This window comes from Sciurus carolinensis, chromosome 6 (assembly GCF_902686445.1).
Source record: "Sciurus carolinensis chromosome 6, mSciCar1.2, whole genome shotgun sequence".
Lineage (NCBI taxonomy): Eukaryota > Metazoa > Chordata > Mammalia > Rodentia > Sciuridae > Sciurus > Sciurus carolinensis.
In genome coordinates, this window is record NC_062218.1 from 93,571,267 (window position 1) to 93,584,660 (window position 13,394).

Genomic DNA, 13,394 nt, shown 5'->3' on the forward strand with positions numbered 1-13,394 from the left:
GGTCATTCTCCATTAGTTATTAAATGAACTTGGGAAATAGATGAATAAATTAGTGTCTGAAACTTGAAAGTTTCCACCAAACACTGTACCTTCAGCCCAGCAAATAAGGGGCCAAATTACATTAAGATGGCCATTTTTTCCCCCCTGACAGTCAGTTGCTTGACACAGGTATGGAAAACAGATTACTTGGAGACAGAACACATCACTTGAAGCACCTGAATCATAAAGGTATAAACCTTGTCCTTATAAATGTGATGTGGTAGGTTTACCTGTAGACCAAAGAAGTAATGTTTGTAGGACGACCAAGGCATCCATTATTCCTATAATAACCTGACTTTGACTTTTGGAGAAGAGTGGCTTCTGGAACATATGTGGTCTTTGTTTTTTCCAATCTCTATCCATGATATTTTCCTCATTCTTCCATTATAAAAAGGCAGAAGACCTAAGAAGAAAAACAAAACTTAAGCCAACAAACAAACCTTCAGAAGCTCACATACCTATGATGATAATAAGTGGAATTTGAAATAATTCTGTCACAATGATAGCTGTCATTTAAAATAGCTGTCTCTAAAGTTTTTAGCTGACTTTAAAATGACATGTGAATTGGCTAAACATTGTGATTTTTTAATTTCTTTTATGAATGCAAGTTATGGAAAATGATACATATAACTGCTTTGTTGTTAATTAAAGCTTATTTTAAGGAGGACACAATAAAAAGGAAGAGAAGGGGGAAATGATCATCTTCCCTGACATTCAATACCATAAAAGTAAACACAGCAAAATGTTAGGAAACTAATGCAACAAGTGCTGGATCATTAGGATTTCAGAGTCTTCCCCAACTATTTATTTGTTGTTTCTCTCTTCCATCCGAATACTACTGTTTACTTTAGTGGCACAGTGGCACCTGGGCCATTTATTAGATGAGGTAGTTTGTTATATGAAACAATGGAGTTTCACTGGAGTGGAGACCCACAAGTCATTGAAGGAAAACACATGTAACCAGAGGAAATCATTTTGCCACAGGCATATGGAGGATGACTGGGTGTTGGTGTAACTCAGAATAGCTCTGGGAAAGGGTTTAACCTTCTTTGAGCAATGAGCAGATCACCTCATGTAAATAAAGGACAAAATTCTCTGAAATCTTCCCTGAAGCTTAACAAATGGATTTGAACATGCTTATAAATGACTGCATAAATATTTTTCCTTGCCCATTTCAGAGCATGCTAATCAGAAAGGCTCTTTGAAAACAATATTTTTATCTGTACCTCAAATTCATCCATACCCATTAGCTGCTCAATTAGGTGAAACAAACTTTTAGTTGAATGCCAGGGGCTTAATTTAATTTGCCTGGGATAAGCAGTTGGCCCTAACTGTGAAACCCTGTGTTTTTTTTAGAAATTAAACCAGAGTAGTGAAGCAAAAACTCATAAACTACAGTGTGGAAATTGAAGTACACCATAGTTCATATTGTGAGGGAAATTCAAAGAGTTTTAATGGCCAGTATGCAGGTATATTAGTCACGTCCCCTGATGTTGTTCACTTTCCAGATGTGTGTTTTTCTTCACCCTAGTCCTGTGAATTCTGAAGCAGAATGACTCAAGTGACATTAGTTCACGGAGACAAAGAGGCTTTTTGCTTGATTATGGTTAGGTGGGTGTTAAGTTCAAGCAAGAGCAAAAGAAAAGTTGTTTTTATAAATCTTTAGCCTAATGGATTTTTTAAAAAGCCAAAATGTAAATTCTATTAAACTACTTTTCAGTTATCATATAACTTATATCAGCATTTCTGCTTAAAAAACATATGTGGCCCAAATACGAAGTAAAACAAAAGATAATCATACTTTGTGAGGAACTGTTCCTTTGTCTTTAATCATTTAAAACAACACCCAAGATAGAATTTTTATAAAAAGGAAAGTTAGAAGGTTGATTCTTTAAAGCAGGTAAAATAAGTATACTTTGGTATGAAGCACTTTCTTTGAAAACTAAAGAAGCCCTCAGCCAAGCCTACTTCCACGGCAGGTTTACTGATGTTTAAGTGTTGTGTAGGAAATCAAGAACCAGGAATAGGGCATCAGAAGCTTAGGGTAGGAGCCCTGGCTCTGAGACTGATATTGGCTGTGTGACTTGGGATAAGTCACTTGACCATGTCGACTCGGTTTCTTGGTATGTGAAAAGGTAAAGGAATTCATATGTCTTCTGTACATCATAGGGTGTCTTTATCTAAGGAGGGAAAAATGATGTCAGTTGGGGACATATGCAGCAAGGTTTTCAAGGAGAGCTGTGAGGTAGAAGAAGAGAAGGTTTGGAAGTGAAAAATTGGAAGTGAAAACCAAAGGAGCCAAAAGTAGTATCTGGGCTGAGAAGGATGGGCTGGAATAAAAAGCATCTGTGATCTGTGGGCTTGACAAGTGTAAGGAACAAGGCTGCAGCTCTTTCTCCCCTGATTCTGCCCCCTCCCCACACACCATTTTGTAATCTAGATTGTTAACTTTCTTGTCAGTCATTGGTCCAATTAGTCTGTTGGCTTTCACTATTTAAGGATGTTTCCCCTGTTAATGTTCTCTTTTCTCTCTCTTTCACTCTCTCTTGCTCTTTCTTTCTCTTTCGCCCTTAAGGGCAGACACTTTGTTTGCTAATAAAATCTCTTGTGTGAGTTCCTGCATCTGGAGTGGTTTCTGGGTGCTTTCAATAAGTAGACAGATGATGGCTAAGGATGGACAAGACAGCATGGCGATGGGACATGAGGACCGGCTTGGAGATGGGTGGAATTTCCTACCTGGACCTTTGCTTCAGTGCACAGCTGCTGTTGACTGTTGCTATTTTGCAACCTTCAACAGGGTGGACTTGGTTAACAATCTTTGGGGGCTTGGGACTGGGGTGGAGGGATCAGTGAGAATAGTCACATTGTGCTGGTGACCAAGTCTCCTGCCAGTCCTGGTCTATGGGAACAGTGCATGCAAGTGGCCGAGAGTGATGAGGTGACAATTGAAGACACAGAAACAAGAAGGGCAGAAAACCACCGGATGTTCAGTACCCAAGCTTCTTGGCATTCTGGGTTGACACAGCAAGAAAAAGGAATAGAAGAAAGTGATTGACTCATGATCTCTCATTTTTAGACTGACTTGCTTAGTTGCCAGTGAGGGGAGAGGCTACTTGCAGGTGAGTTGCCAGAGTGAGTAAACGTTGAGTTATATTAAGGAAATGGATGAATTTCAGGCAACTTTCTGGAAAACAGTCTGGAGATAAGATCCACTGGACTGTAAAATAGACTTTCAGCAGAAAGGGGAGTGCGCACCATCGTTTAAGATATTTAAAACAAGACTAGCTAAAGCATCTGCTAGAATCTTACCCAGAAGGGGAAAATTCAGACCTGGCAAGAGCTGAGGACGCTGATGTCTGGGAGCTCTCGCACCTCTCGCTCTTGATGCTGAAAGTTGTGGTCAAATCCCTGAACATTTTTACAAGCACGTTTAAGACCAGGAGCTGTGTGAGTCATTAGTCATTCTGGTAATCTCTGGGTTTCAGTGCCAGCTGTGGAATTTTGAGCAGATGTGGCAAAACAGCAGAAACCACCTTTTGGAATCATCTCTTGTCTCTCACTCTGGTTTTATCCTTGGAAGAATCCGAGCATATTTTTAAAGGGTAAGTTCGGTAGTGGTAGAATTGAAATGAAAGAAAGAAAATCTGTTTAAAAGAGAAAGTTTCCCACTTCCTAATTTATATTAAGGGCAAAAGAATTGTAAATGCCCAGACTGAAGTGCTGTACTGTGCCTTGATCTAACTGTTAGAAAATCGTGCCCAACCAGAACAATTGTCAATTGTTTATTAGGCATTTGAGCCTTAGGTCTCACAAATGGATATCCAGACTGTCTCTCTCTGCTGTTTCTCTGCTTCTCACCTGTCCCTGGGCTATTTGCTAGCAGAATAAACTCTATCCTTGATAAGACTGCCATTTGAGGAGAAATGCATCTGGAAGGACTGGCAGAATAGAAGGGATAGAAGTGTTCCCTTGGTAAGTTGTAACTGCCATCTGTCAGCCTAAATCTCTGGGCTTGGCTAATTGAGGAAAATACAGGTGCAGATCGAAGTCGAAAACACTCTTTTTGACAAAACTTGTCAAAGTTTGCCTTACTTAATTTGCACAAGATACTAAACCAGTGACTTTGAACTGACTCCCCAGAGTGGTGTTTTAGTTGCTTGTCGCTGACACGCATGTTGTATAGAAAAGCAGAAAGAATTGTGGACAGACTATTGGAAGGTCAGGGTTCAAGTCCTGACTCTGATACTCGTATTAGCTGTGTGACTTTTGACAAGACACTTGATCCCATTGTCTCAGTTTCCTGGCATGTGAAAAGGTGAAAGAAATAATACCTCTCTTTTGGGTATACCCCAAAGATTGCCCTTATGAAGGGAGGAAAAAAATGGAAGAACATTTACATTTCATCCATAAATAAAAACACTTAGATTAGAAAAATTTATTAAACCCCAGCTCCTCTATCCACTTAAGAACAGCAGTCCATCCCCTTTTACTCAACTGTAGCAATTCTTCCCTTTCTATTTGTAATTTTCCCCTTCAACTGGATTGTTCCCATAGGTCTACAAATATTCATTGTATTTTCCTTCATGAAACAAACATCAGGAGGTTGAGGTTGGAAGACCACTTGAGCCTAGGAGTTCAAGGGCAACCTGGGCAACATGGTGAGATTATGTCTCAAAAGAACAAAGACAAAAAATTCCTTGACCCCAAGCCTTTTGTCTTTCTTTACCTGCTGCCCCTTTCACTGATCACTTTAATATAAATATCCAGACCATGGCATACGACCGTAATCCCAGGGACTCAGAGAATGAGGCAGGAGGATCTCAAGTTCAAAGTCAGGCTCAGCAATTTAGCAAGGTCCTAAAGCAACTCAGTGAGACCCTGTCTCTACATAAAACATAAAAAAGCACTGGGGATGTGGCTCAGTGGTTAAGCACCCCGGAGTTCAATTCCTGGTACAAAAACCAAACAAACAAAAAACTTAGTATGTCCAATACATTACTAAGGTCAAATTTCTCTGAATATTCTGCTTCCTTCACATCCTATACCCTGACAGTCATCACATCCTGTCCATTCTTCACATTGCACCTCAGTTCTATCTGCCACTCCCCAATTTCGCTACTGCTGTCCTGACGTTCCACTGGGACACCATAATTGGGACTAGTACAGAAGACTCCTAATGTACTTTCTTGATTTCACTCTAGAGTTTCCCAAATCCAGACAGCATAAAAAAGGCTCACTGATTTTTTTAAAAAAAATCAAGTCACTGATTTAAAATAACTGTCACTTATTGTAAAATTCTCCAATCTGTCCCTGTCACACCTATGACAAAATTCAAATTCTTAATCATGGCCAAACAAGTACCTTTAGGGTCTAATCTAATTTCCTTTTTTTGTCCCCATGACACATCTTATTCTGGTCATCTGGCTTTCTTGGGTTTCTCAAATGTGCTGGGCTTATTTTCTACTCAGTCTCTTTGGAATTACTGCTCCCTCTGCTTGAAGTCTGTTTTTTGGATCTTTGAAGGAGTTGGTCATCTTATCTGCAATAGTTCTTGTTTTTTGATGTCTTACCACAGTCCCTCAACCTAATTTTTTTCCCCAGAGCATATTAGTATTTGGAGTTACAGCAGTTATTTTTGTTTCTTGTCCTTCTCTCTTTACAAGTTAAAGTAACCTCCCTGAAGGAGGGAGGGACTTTTTTAGGCTGGGACTTTTAAAGATAATTATCATGCCACCAGTACCTAAATTAAGTTTAGCAAATAGTAGTTGCTCTGTATTGATATTTTATAACTTTTTAATTTGCCACACTGTAAATTTCTTTAAAAATTATTTTGTTATCTTTGACTTTTGATACATAAGAAGAACAGGTCTTTCTTGAGTCAGATACCTAATGTATTGGTTAACTCCATTTATTATTTATAATTTGTTGTGTAGTGAGGTTTGTTTAGTGACTGATTCTTTACAACTCCCGTGGGTATTTTCTCCCTGAGGAGTCCTCAAGTGTCAGTGTATCATACGTCACAAAGGAGAATGACCACTTAAATATAATTTTGGAATTTGTTTTTTGTAGAAACAATAGAAAAACCTGGGTTCTTTTGTCATTTCCTTTCTTGAAATAGTTATGTCAGATGGAGACTGTGGATGGGCTAAGAATGGAGCTGGCGTAAAAGTAAGGCTGGTTGGGGTTTGACCTCAGTACACTGAAAAAGCAAAACCAAAAACCTGGTGCACAGACCAGCACATCAAGGCAGAGCAAAGGGTCCCTGTGGCTTGAAGAGGGACTGCTGATGGCCAATGGCAAGGTGAGGTAGGTGATCCCAGTGGCCATGGGCAGGAGCAGATGGCTGTCGGCAGGAGGGTGGGGACAGGAGTTTGAGATACTCCACTGAAGGAGTTGTTAGGTTATTCTTTCCGGAGGACCCATCACAATCTTCATTCAATTACTTATTTATGAATTTATTAAATGCACATCCACCAGGTTCTGAGCCAAGCACTAGAGATAGGAAGATAAAGAACTCAAAGTGCTCACAGTCTGGACTGTTCCTGGTCCTCAAAACCTGTAGGTGCACGTAATGTCCAGGAAGGTAAAGGTGGTGGCAACTGGTTGAGGTTAGGGAACAAAGGGTAGACGGAAGAGAAAAGAGAAGACTTGAAGAGGTAAGGGACCTCCTTGAAAATAAAGAATTGCCATCTCTTCTTAAACAACTATTATTCAGCATTTAACCAGGTCTTCATCATGTAACTAGGGCTTCACTGTCAGTAGGGGGATTTTTTTTTTTTTTTCTCACATCAGTATAAGCGTATGGATGATGAAATGGGAAATCTGAAGTCAGTTAAATAGGAACATTATTTCCCAGAGTGCTCAAAAATTTTATACAGGAGATTTCTAACATAGGAAAATATTTATGAAAGCCCTTCTTATCTTCTATGCTTTTCTTTTCCCCCGCACCCCTCACCCAGGACTCCTTAGAGAAGTTTGCATGGCATTCTGTTTGACGTAAAATCAGCATGTGTCCCAAGTAAATCAACAGCAGCTGTTTTAAATAGCAGATTGTATCCCAAAATATCATTATGAACCAGGGGAAGAATAGCATGGATGCCTATGTTTTCAGATTGCACTGACAGAGCCTAGCATCTGGACATTATGGCCACGGGGAGACAGAGTTCAGAGTTGGCTGGGAGATGGAGGCTATTTAACGGAACAGTGGTACTTGGGGAAAATTTCAGTGAGATCTGTAGGTTAGAGATGCCAGCTGAAAAGGAGTTCAGCTGCACTCAAAGGAGTCATGTTTCTTTTGGCTGAAATTTCTACTCAGAATCCTCAGGATGTTTTTTTTAAAATGGGGCAGCCAAGCCATTTAATATTAATTTGTTCACTTTAAAAGTACTTCTACTAATGTTCTGAATAATAGTTAGTGCCCATCCTCCACCAAGAGTTCTTAGTGTGATATAATGGATGAACCATATTACCCTGTGTTACCTAGAAGTTTAGCTTCTATGATCTACAGATTGTTCCAGGCTCGGGATGGGGTGGGATGCACTTTTTAGTGCCTTGCTTTGCTTCCCGTTGTTTAAAAATTTCTTTGGCAATGGCAGCAGCACTGTCCTCCGCTCTGATTTCAGGCCTCAGAAGATGATTTAGGCATTTCCCCTTCACCTCCAGATAGATGCTTCTTTGGACAACATGTCCCCCTTCCATGACGCTGCCAAATGTGGACCTTGCTGTCGGAGCCTTTACACTGAGCTGCAGGACAACAGCTTCGGACTTCTGGTGGCACATGAATATCTTGGGCATCGGAGGGCCATCACAGTGTTCCTGAGCCGGGTGGGCACCACTTCCCTGAGGCATCTCTCTTCTTTGTTATTTTGCAGGTTTGCCGAGGAGACCATCATTATATTAGGTGACTGAAACTACACCAGCTCACCTCTAACAGGCTCCTCTCCACACCTGCGGCTTGTCTATTGGGCACAATATAACAAGTCCCTCTAGTCAGCCTCAGTGCCTCAGGGAATTGCCAGACTTGAGCTTGTGCCTGAGGTTCCATGTGGCCTCATGCCTTCTGTCTTAGGCTGACGACTCTAGTGGACTGGTCTGTTGGCATATCCAACCTCCACACCCAGATGCCGCTGCTTGTGCGTGTATTTATTTCCAGCCTGGAGAGCAGTCCCTCTCAACCCTCTGATACCCAGTCATAGACAGAGCTTCAGGTTCGCTGCTGTTCTGCAGCAGAGGATTGATTGTGTCTCCATTGCTCTTATATTCTCCAAAGGAGTTACTGAGGAACTTCAGAAGTCAAAAAGTTTTGCCTGCTGCAAACACAAAGATAAATCCACAAAATTCATGGAAGTAGCATGTCTTTCCTACCACTTGGTGTTCTCTTCTTTGCAGTACTCGATATGGTACTTGAAGTACTTGCTGGTTCCAGGTCATTCTTTTCACAGAAAAGATTTATTTGAAAAAATTATTTCTTTATTTTAGAATGTTACTGTTAACAAATAGAAAACTTAAATTTCAAGGAGGGTCCAAATTCTATCCACCCTTTACAGCACTGCTCAAGAGACACATGGACCTGTGAATCAGAAGTAACCAAAAACTTCCTATTTTGAATTCTTACAGCATTTTAACTGAGACTCTAAGATATTTATCTATCCTTGATTATTATTATGACATATTCATCTTTTATAAAGATTCTGTATAGTCTGACACAGTAGAATATGCCTAAAATCCCAGTGGCTCAGGAGCCTAAGACAGGAGGATTGCAAGTTTGAAACCAGCTTGGGCAACTTAGTGTGATCCAGGCTCAAAATGAAAAATAAAAAAAGGGCTGGAGATGTAATTAGCTCAGTGGTAAATTTTCCCCGAAGTTCAGTCCCCAATCCTGCAAAAAAAAAAAATTATTTTAGTATGGGTTACTGTATTCCTATGTCTCTCACAATACCTGTGCATGAAGGGTATCTGTCTGTTTGCTGAATACAAAGAACAGAACTCCTTCAAAGGGTTATGCCAACTCTTCAAAACAACAACAACAAGCAAATTGAAAATGGTCACATTTCTGGTCCTGTAGCCTCTGAATGGTGCAGCTATCTCTGGACAAGAGTTATAAGGCCTTTCTGTCTCTTTCCAGATCCCTTTCAGTGGCAGCTATGATGCCCAGGAAGCCTGCCTCCAAGTGTGAAGTTGTTAATGAGACATGTAAAGTGATTCTGACCATTCATTCGAACCACTGAGGCATCTAATTAATAAGCATGGTCTTGACCAACACTTGAGAATACGAGTTCACACACATGCTGACCCTACCAGAGAAACCTTGGGGAGAAAAGAAGTCTCGCTGAATAGCAAAAATGGTCATGTCGCAGAGAGAAGCAGCATGGCTGTTTTAATCTAGCACAGGTAGGGAGTCTGTTCAGCCTGAAAGATCCAGAATTAACTCTTTCAAGTGAACACAAAAGACTCTTGAGCTTTCAAAATATATTTCTTTCGTCTGCAGCTCTCTCCTTAGGATGGCTGAAGGTCAGAGAGAAAGGATGGGGTTTAAATGATGTTTTTGAAAAAATAGTACCAACCTTGCTATTTTCCTCTCCAAGGTTAATTTCTGTTCAGAATCCTCTTCACAACAGAGAGAATGCAAAATAAAATCAATGGAAACGGCATCCAAATTGCTCTCTCTTCCTCTCTCTCTCAGAAAGAGATCTTCACGAACCCTTCATCGAACAGTCCACTGAGCAAAGCATTGACAGGTTTATGCTTTTGTGAACTAAGAATCAGTCAACTTACCCTTCCTATTACCTAGACCCTAAGGTTATTTTCACCAACTACCAAAAACCTGTGGATATGGAAAACACATGTCCTGTGCCCGCAAGTTTACCATTTTACTGTGTCATCTCAAACAGCTGGGAAGTATGTGGAACCATATCCTGAAAACGGGTCTCACAAGGCCCCTTCTGGGTGGTGGGAATGTTCTTTAGTCAACTGAATGAGTGCTTAAATATGCACAGTTTCCATCACTATTTGATATTTAGTGCAAGTAATAAACAAAGTACAGAACAAGGGCTTAGGTGATATTTCTGCTTAGAGGGACATGTGTAGTGAATATAGAACAAAATGATTCATAAAGAGATGCAGTGTTTTGCAAATGAGAGAAAGCACCTGACTTGAGTTCATTCTATCTCCTTCTTAGAGCGACCTGGCAGAAGCCGCCTTTTCTCATGGATTTCCTCCACCCCCACCCCACCAGCCCAGCCCTTCACTGGTTCCCACATCAGATGTGCTTGCAGACTTGAGGACTGGCTCGGGCTCTTCTGAATTTCTGAACCATATGTTTAAACCCTTTGTTTTGAAAGGTGTTCAGGTTGCTCTGCCAGACATACAACTTCATATCCACACCCTCCAGTAAGTATTCCCTGCCTTAGGTGTAGAAATGCAATCTCACCTCAGTATACATTGATCCTATTACTGTCACAGAGCTGGAAACTTGTGTTCAGATCTGTCCTATGGTCCAATGTATGTGGGATGATTAAAAGGGCCTTGGGGCTTTCCCTACAGAAGGTGCAGGGAGAGGGCTTTGGACAAGATTCACCCTTTTTAAATTGCTTCTCACTCCAATTTGAACTGATTCCCAAAAGCAAGAGAGTAATACTGATGATCCATTCATTTATTAATTTATCACTTATTGAGCATCTGCCACGTGCAGGTCTTTGTATTGGGTACTTAGTATTGGACTTTATTCTTATTGCATGAGACTGATGAGATCTTTTATTCCTTACAGTGCACTTATAATGAATTTTTATTATTTAGTTTCTGCTTTCTCCTTCTCCCTACTTCTACCACTCCACATCACAGGCCAGCTTGGAGGCATGTGAATGAACTTGAACCTTACAAACCTTGGAGATGCAGAGCATGCTGTTTCTTATGACTCCAATGGTTTCCCTGCATCTGCAACCTGATAAATGTCTACCTTTAACTCTGAGCTCAGCTACCGTCTCTATAACACCTTCCTTGCTGTCTTTAGTCAAATTCGAGTGCTTTCTCTCCCTACTCACAAAACTACTCTGTATACACAGTCTCAAGTAGGCTTGCTAAAAATGTGCCATCCCCAAACTGTAAGTTCTTGGAATTCAGAGAGCATGTATTTTGATTTCTATATTCACATTATCTTCCCCAATAGCTTGGTAAGTGCTCAACAAATATTTAATGTTTGAATATATATAAACAAATGATTAAATGTAAATAATTACTACTAACCTAAGAAAGGTATTGATAAGTAGCAACTACCTTGTTATTGAGGGCTTATTCTGTAGCAGGCATTGATACATTCACAATCTCCTTATTGGTTCCCATGATATAGGTGAGGAAATTGAGCTTAGAGAGGTTCATTTAAAATTTTAAAAATTTATTTTATTATTATTTTGCAGTGAAGACTTTGTAGAGGGTGAATTCCCAATTCCCTTTATTTCTTTTCAATGAACGTGTACTAATTATACCTGTTTCTGGGGTGCAGTGTGATATTTTAGCACATATACAATGGGTGATAACCCAGTCTGGATAATTAGCATTTCTATCTCCTTATCCTTTATGTTTAAAGATTTTGAGCTTTTCTTTTTTAGTTCTTCTCAAATATGTAATAGGTTATTATAAACTATAGATACTATAGTGAGATGTGGAATACTTGAACTTTTATTATTTCTATCTCACATGTGTTTTTCTTGTTCTTTTTAGATATACATGACAGTAGAGTGTAGTTTGTTGTACATACATAGATTATAACTTATTCTAATTAAAACCCCCTTCTAGTGGTTGTATATGTGGAATTATACTGGTCATGTATTTTTATATGAACATAGAAGGTTATTCTGATTTCCACTGTCTTTCCTATCCCATCCATCTCCCTTCCTTTCATTCCCCTTTTTCTAATCCAGTAAACTTCTATTGTTTCTCATGCCCTGCCATGTTGTGTGTTAATATCCACATATCAGAAAGAACATTTGGCTTTTGTTTTTTGGGGATTGGCTAGTTCACTTAGCATGATAGCCTTCAGATCCACCCATTTACTGGCAAATGCCATAATTTCATTCTTCTTTAAGGCTGAGTAATATTCCATTGTGTATATTTCTACCACATTTTTTATTCATCTGTTGAAGGGCACTTACATTGGTTCATGGCTATTGTGAATTGAGCTGCTGTAAACATTGATGTGGCTGTGTCACTGTGGTATGGTGATTTTAAGTCCTTTGGGTGTATACTGAGGAGTGGGATAACTGGGTCAAATGGTGGTTCCACTCCAAGTTTTCTGAGGAATCTCCATGCTGCTTTCCAGAGTAGTTGCTCTAATTTGTAGTTCCACCAGTGAAGTATGAGTGTACCCTTTTCCCCATATCCTTATCAACATTTATCATTATTTGTGTTCTTGATAATTGCCATTCTAACTGGAGTGAGATGGACTCTCAGTGTAGTTTTAATTTGCACTTCTATAATTGCTAGAGAAGTTGAATAATTTTTCATATAAAAATTATTGTATGACCATACAATAACCAGAATAAGCCACCAGAATAACGAACCAATTACACCTCTTTACTTTATAAGTAAAGATTTAAAAATTTTAAATTTAAAAAATTTAAAAATTTTTGTTGACCAATTATATTTTTTCTTCTGTGAAGTGCCTGTTTAGTTCCTTTGCCCATTTATTTGTATTTTTGGTGTTAAGTTTTTTGAGTTCTTTATATATCCTGGAAAATAATGATCTATCTGAGGTGCAAGTGGCAAAGATTTTCTCCTATTCTGTAGGGTCCCTCTCCACATTCATGATTGTTTTCTTTGCTGTGAAGAAGCTTTTTAGTTTGATACCATCCCTTTTATTGATTCTTGATTTTACCTCTTGATCTTTAGGAGTCTTGTTGAGGAAGTTAGTTCCTAAGCTGACATGATGGAAAGTTGGGCCTATATTTTCGTTCCGTAGGCACAGGGTCTCTGGTCCAATGTGTAGTTCCTTGATCCATTCTGAGTTGAGTTTTGTGCAAGGCGAGAAATATCTCACTATTTTTTGTTACCTGTTTTGGATCCCCTTTGCCCCTGCCTCCTAGACTCTAGTAATCACTATTCGACTCTTCTACTTTGAGATCAACATTTTTAGTTTCTGTATATGAGTGAACTCATAAGGTAGTTGTCTTTGTTTCTGTTTTATTTCACTTAACATACACCCTCCAATTCCAATCATATGCCCACAAATGACAGTAATCATTTTTTATGGCTAAATAATATTCCATTATGTAAATGTACATTTTCTTTATCTATTCATCCAATAATGAACAGCAAGATTGATCCCATATTTTGGCTAATCTGAATACTGCTATAATAGTGCA